Here is a 6,880-nt window from a genome sequence, read left to right as displayed (position 1 = left end):
GAAGCCTAATTGGCGCGCTCTCAACGGCGTTGGAAAGAAGACATCCTGGGCTTTCCAGCAATATATGATAGTCCATACTTTGCCCAAAATTTGATGGCTCAAACCGGCGTTTAAAGTCACCTTCAGAATTCCCAGCGTTAAACGCCGGAACTGGCACCAAAGTGGGAGTTAAACGCCCAAACTGGCACAAAAGCTGGCGTTTAACTCCAAGAGAAGTCTCTACACGAAAATGCTTCAATGCTCAGCCCAAGCACACACCAAGTGGGCCCGGAAGTGGATTTTTATGTCTTTTACTCATCTTTGTAATTCTTAAGCTACCAGTTCCCTATAAATAGGACCTTTTACTATTATATTTTTCATCTTTTGATCACTCTAGATCTTAGATCATTGGGAGGCTGGCCTCACGGCCACGCCTAGACCTTGTTCTTATGTATTTTCAACGGTGGAGTTTCTACACACCATAGATTAAGGTGTGGAGCTCTGCTGTACCTCGAGTATTAATGCAATTACTATTGTTCTTCTATTCAATTCCGCTTGTTCTTGTTCCAAGATATCACTTGTTCCTCAACTTGATGAATGTGATGATCCGTGACACTCATCATCATTCTCACCTATGAACGTGTGACTGACAACCACATCCGTTCTACCTTAGATTGGGTGAATATCTCTTGGATTCCTGATACACGACGCATGGTTGTTGCTCGCCTGACAAACGAGCACTCGCCTGACAACCGAGCCATCCATTCTGTGAGATCAAAGTCTTCGTGGTATAAGCTAGAACTGATGGCGGCATTCAAGAGAATCCGGAAGGTCTAAACCTTGTCTGTGGTATTCTGAGTAGGATTCAATGATTGAATGACTGTGACGAGCTTCAAACTCGCGATTGTAGGGCGTTAGTGACAGATGCAAAAGAATCACTGGATTCTATTCCGACATGATCGAGAACCGACAGCTGCATAGCCGTGCCGTGACAGGGTGCGTTGAACATTTCCACTGAGAGGATGGGAGGTAGCCACTAACAACGGTGAAACCCTTACATACAGCTTGCCATGGAAAGGAGTAAGAAGGATTGGATGAAGACAGTTGGAAAGCAGAGAGACGGAAGGGACAAAGCATCTCCATTCGCTTATCTGAAATTCTCACCAATGAATTGCATAAGTATCTCTATCTTTATCTTTATGTTTTATTCATCATCTATACCTATTTGAGTCTGCCTGACTGAGATTTACAAGGTGACCATAGCTTGCTTCATACCAACAATCTCTGTGGGATCGACCCTTACTTGCGTAAGGTTTATTACTTGGATGACCCAGTACACTTGCTGGTTAGTTGTGCGAAGTTGTGATAAAGAGTTGAGATTGCAATTGTGCGTACCATGTTGATGGCGCCATTGATGATCACAATTTCGTGCACCAGTAATCTATTTCTGGTGTATAACTCCAACTTGCAACCTGTTTCTGGCGTTCAACTCTAGAATGCAACATGGAACTGGCGTTAAAGGCCAGTTTACGTCATTTATCTTCGAGCAAAGTATGGCCTATTATATATTGCTGGAAAGCCCAGGATGTCTACTTTCCAACCAACTTGAGAGAGCGCCAATTGGACTCCTGTAGCTGCAAAAAATCCATTCCGAGTGTGATGAGCGTATAATTTATACGCTTTTTGGCATTGTTTTTAGTATGTTTTTAGTATGTTTTAGTTAGTTTTTATTATATTTTTCTTAGTTTTTAGTTAAAATTCACTTTTCTGGACTTTACTATGCGTTTGTGTGTTTTTCTATGATTTCAGGTATTTTCTGGCTGAAATTGAGGGACTTGAGCAAAAATCTGATTCAGAGGCTGAAAAGGACTGCAGATGCTGTTGGATTCTGACCTCCCTGCACTCGAAGTGGATTTTCTGGAGCTACAGATACCCAACTGGCGCGCGCTTAACTGCGTTGGAAAGTAGACATTCTGGGCTTTCCAGCAATATATAATAGTCCATACTTTGCTCGAGATTTGATGGCCCAAACTGGCGTTCCAAATCAGCTCAAAACTGCCCGGCATTAAATGCCGGAACTGACACAAGAATGGGAGTTAAATGCCCAAAATGGCACAAAAGCTGGCGTTTAACTCCAAGAAAAGTCTCTACACATAGAAGCTTCAATGCTCAGCCCAAGCACACACCAAGTGGGCCCGGAAGTGGATTTTTATGTCATTTACTCGTCTTTGTAAACCCTAAGCTACTAGTTCTCTACAAATAGGACCTTTTACTATTGTATTCTCATCTTTAGATCTTTGAATCTTTTGATCACGTTTAGAGGGCTGGCCTCCGGCCATGCCTGGACCTTGTTCTTATGTATTTTCGACGCTGGAGTTTCTACACACCATAGATTAAGGTGTGGAGCTCTGCTGTACCTCGAGTATTAATGCAATTACTATTGTTCTTCTATTCAATTCAGCCTATTCTTGTTCTAAGATATTCATTTGCACCCAAGAACATGATGAATGTGATGATTATGTGACGCTCATCATTATTCTCACTTATGAACGCGTGCCTGACAACCACTTCCGTTCTACAAGCAAACAAGGCTTGAATGTTTATCTCTTGGATCCCTTAATCAGAATCTTCGTGGTATAAGCTAGAATTGATGGCGGCATTCAAGAGAATCCGGAAGGTCTAAACCTTGTCTGTGGTATTCTGAGTAGGATTCAAGGATTGAATGACTATGACGAGCTTCAAACTCGCGATTGTGGGGCGTTAGTGACAGACGCAAAAGAATCACTGGATTCTATTCCGACATGATCGAGAACCGACAGTTGAATAGCCGTGCTGTGACAGAGCACGTTGAACATTTTCACTGAGAGGACGGAATTATAGCCATTGACAACGGTGATGCCCAACATATAGCTTGCCATGGAAAGGAGTAAGAAGGATTGGATGAAGACAGTAGGAAAGCAGAGAGACGGAAGGGACAAAGCATCTCCATACGCTTATCTGAAATTCTCACCAATGAATTAGATAAGTATCTCTATCCTTATTTTATATTCTATGTTATCCTCCATAACCATTTGAGTCTGCCTGACTGAGATTTACAAGGTGACCATAGCTTGCTTCATACCAACAATCTCCGTGGGATTGACCCTTACTCGCGTAAGGTTTATTACTTGGACGACCCAGTGCACTTGCTGGTTAGTTGTGCAAAGTTGTGATAAAGAGTTGAGATTGCAATTGAGCATACCATGTTGATGGCACCATTGATGATCACAATTTCATGCAACAAGTTTTTGGCGCCGTTGCCGGAGATTGTTTGAGTTTGGACAACTGACGGTTCATCTTATTGCTTAGATTAGGTATTTTTCTTCAGAATTTTTAAGAATGAATTCTAGAGTTTCAAGGTGATGTACTTATCATCACCAAAGCTGATTGATTCTCATCAATTTAGCTCTTGAATGCAATGTCCTGCTGAAGCTTGGCTAGCCATGTCTAATTTCTTTAGACTAAAGCTTTAGACTAACATTGCATGATTCCTGGAATTCTTATTAAAAGTTTTGATCCTCTTTATTTTCTTTTTTCCACATAATTTTCGAAAAAAACCAAAAAAATTTTTTTAAAATCTTAAAATAAAAAATATTTTATGTTTCTTGTTTGAGTCTAGTGTCTAATTTTAAGTTTGGTGTCAATTGCATGTTTCTGTTCTTCTTGCATTTTTCGAATTCATGCATTATGTTCTTCATTAATCTTCAAGTTGTTCTTGATGATTTACTTGCTCTGGTCTTTAAATTCTCTTTAGTACTTTCTTGTGTCTCATATGCATTCTCAATTTGTTAGTGTCAATAGTATACAAACTTCTAAGTTTGGTGTCTTGCATGCATTGTTTATTTGATCTTAGTTGCATTTTGATTATTCCTCATTATTAAAAATTCAAAAAAATTTTTAATTTGTGTCTTTTCAAGTCAATAATACAGAGAATTGAAGATTCAGAACATTTAGCAGAGGAATTACACAGAAAAAGTTGGGCGTTCAAAACGCCCAGTGAGGAAGGAAAACTGGCATTTAAAAGCCAGCCAGGGTACCTGGCTGGGCGTTTAACGCCCAAAAGGGTAGTGTTTGGGCGTTAAACGCCAGAATGGATACCATTCTGGGCGTTTAACGCCAGGATGGCACAAGAGGGAAGATTCTGTTTTTAATTCAAATTTTTTTCAAGTTTTCAAAATTTTTCAAAATCAAATCTTTTTCAAATCATATCTTTTCAAAATTAATTTCTTTTCATTTTCAAAAATACTTGCTAACAATTAATGATTTGATTCAACATTTCAAGTATGTTGCCTTTTCTGTTGAGAAAGGTTTAATGTCTGAATCATATCTTTCTTGTTAGCCAAGTCATTAATTTTCAAAATAAAATCTTGTTAAATTGTTTTTCAAATCATATCTTCTAAATCATATCTTTTTAAAACTATATCTTTTCAATCATATCTTCTTAATCACATCTTTTTCAAAATAGTTTTCAATCAAATCTTTTTGATTTCTAATTTCAAAATTTTTTTCAAAAATCACTTTATTTCTTTCTCAATCTTGGTTTTCGAAAATCATCAATCAATTTTAAAAATTCTTTAAAATTTTTGACTTTAATTTTCGAAAAAATTCTTCCCCTCTTCTCACATCCTTCTATTTATGGACTAACACTCCTCCTCAATGCACAATTCGAACTCTATCTTTCTTGATAAGTTCGAATTCTTCTACCTCTTCCTTCTATTTTTCTTTTCCTCTGACACCTCAAGGAATCTCTATACTGTGACATAGAGGATTCCATATTTCCTTGTTCTCTTCTCTTTCATATGAGCAGGAGCAAAGAAAAAAGCATTCTTGTTGAGGCTGACCCTGAACCTGAAAGGACCTTGAAGCGAAAGCTAAGAGAAGCTAAAGCACAACTCTCTATAGAGGACTCAACAGAAATCTTCAAAGAAGAACCCATGGCAGCCGAAAACAACAACAATGCCAACAATGCAAGGAAGGTGCTGGGTGACTTTACTGCACCTACTCCCGACTTCTATGGGAGAAGCATCTCTATCCCTGCCATTGGAGCAAACAACTTTGAGCTTAAGCCTCAATTAGTTTCTCTAATGCAACAGAATTGCAAGTTCCATGGACTTTCATTGGAAGATCCTCATCAGTTTTTAGCTGAGTTCTTGCAAATCTGTGACACTGTCAAGACCAATGGGGTTGACCCTGAGGTCTACAGACTTATGCTATTCCCTTTTGCTGTAAGAGACAGAGCTAGAATATGGTTGGACTCACAACCTAAAGAAAGCCTGAACTCTTGGGAAAAGCTAGTCAATGCCTTCATGGCAAAGTTCTTTCCACCTCAAAAATTGAGTAAGCTTAGAGTGGAAGTCCAAACCTTCAGACAGAAGGAAGGTGAATCCCTCTATGAAGCTTGGGAAAGATACAAACAATTGATCAAAAAGTGTCCTTCTGACATGCTTTCTGAATGGAGCATCATAGGTATCTTCTATGATGGTCTATCTGAACTGTCCAAGATGTCATTGGACAGCTTTGCTGGAGGATCTCTTCATCTGAAGAAGATGCCTGCAGAAGCTCAAGAACTCATTGAAATGGTTGCAAATAACCAATTCATGTACACTTCTGAAAGGAATCCTGTGAACAAATGGACGAATCAGAAGAGAGGAGTTCTTGAGATTGATACTCTGAATGTCATACTGGCTCAGAACAAAATATTGACTCAGCAAGTCAATATGATTTCTCAAAGTCTGTCTGGAATGCAAGCTGCACCAGGCAGTACTAAGGACGCTTCATCTGAAGAAGAAGCTTATGATCTTGAGAACCCATCAATGGAAGAGGTGAATTACATGGGAGAACCCTATGACAACATCTATAATCCTTCATGGAGAAATCATCCAAATCTCTCATGGAAGGATCAACAGAGACCTCAACAAGGTTTCAACAACAATAATGGTGGAAGAAACAGGTTTAGCAATGGCAAGCCTTTTCCATCGTCTTCTCAGCAACAGACAGAGAACTCTAAGCAGAGCCACTCTGACTTAGCAACCATGGTCTCTGATCTAATTAAAACCACTCAAAGTTTCATGACTGAAACAAGGTCCTCCATTAGAAACTTGGAGGTACAAGTGGGTCAGCTGAGTAAGAAAGTTACTGAACTCCCTCCTAGTACTCTTCCAAGCAATACAGAAGAGGATCCAAAAGGAGAGTGTAAGGCCATCAACATGACCGAATTTGGAGAGGAGGAAGAGGCAGTGAGCGCCACTGAGAAAGACCTCAATGGACATCCACTGGCCTCCAATGAGTTCCCTAATGAGGAACCATGGGAATCTGAGGCTCACACTAAGACCATAGAGATTCCATTGGATTTACTTCTGCCATTCATGAGCTCTGATGAGTATTCTTCCTCTGAAGAGGACAAAGATGTCACTGAAGAGCAAGTTGCTAAGTACCTTGGAGCAATCATGAAGCTAAATGACAATTTATTTGGTAATGAGACTTGGGAGGATGAACCCCCTTTGCTCACCAAAGAACTGGATGACTTGACTAGGCAGAGATTACCTCAAAAGAGACAAGACCCTGGGAAGTTCTTAATACCTTATATTATAGGCACCATGACCTTTGAGAAGGCTCTGTGTGACCTAAGGTCAAGCACAAACCTCATGCCTCTCTCTGTAATGGAGAAGCTAGGGATCTTTGAGGTACAAGCTGCAAGAATCTCACTAGAGATGGCAGACAATTCAAAGAAACAAGCTTATGGACTTGTAGAGGATGTTCTGGTAAAGGTTGAAGACCATTACATCCCTGCTGATTTCATAGTCCTAGAGACTGGGAAGTGCATGGATGAATCCATCATCCTTGGCAGACCCTTCCTAGCCAC

The 6,880-nt window shown here is 39.8% G+C and overlaps 1 non-coding gene across 1 annotated transcript; it reads right to left on the bottom strand.

Annotated features, from left to right (window-relative positions):
• Positions 1-5,357: 5,357 nt before the first annotated feature.
• Positions 5,358-5,465, bottom strand: LOC130983338 (small nucleolar RNA R71). Its single transcript, XR_009087334.1, has one exon. It is a non-coding gene; the product is annotated as a small nucleolar RNA R71 (small nucleolar RNA).
• Between the last annotated feature and the right edge of the window lie 1,415 nt (positions 5,466-6,880).

The sequence above is a fragment of the Arachis stenosperma genome, chromosome 5 (genome assembly GCF_014773155.1).
Source record: "Arachis stenosperma cultivar V10309 chromosome 5, arast.V10309.gnm1.PFL2, whole genome shotgun sequence".
Classification (NCBI taxonomy): Eukaryota; Viridiplantae; Streptophyta; class Magnoliopsida; order Fabales; family Fabaceae; genus Arachis; species Arachis stenosperma.
The sequence above is the reverse complement of the archived record's forward strand: the minus strand, read 5'-3'. Positions and strand labels throughout refer to the sequence as shown.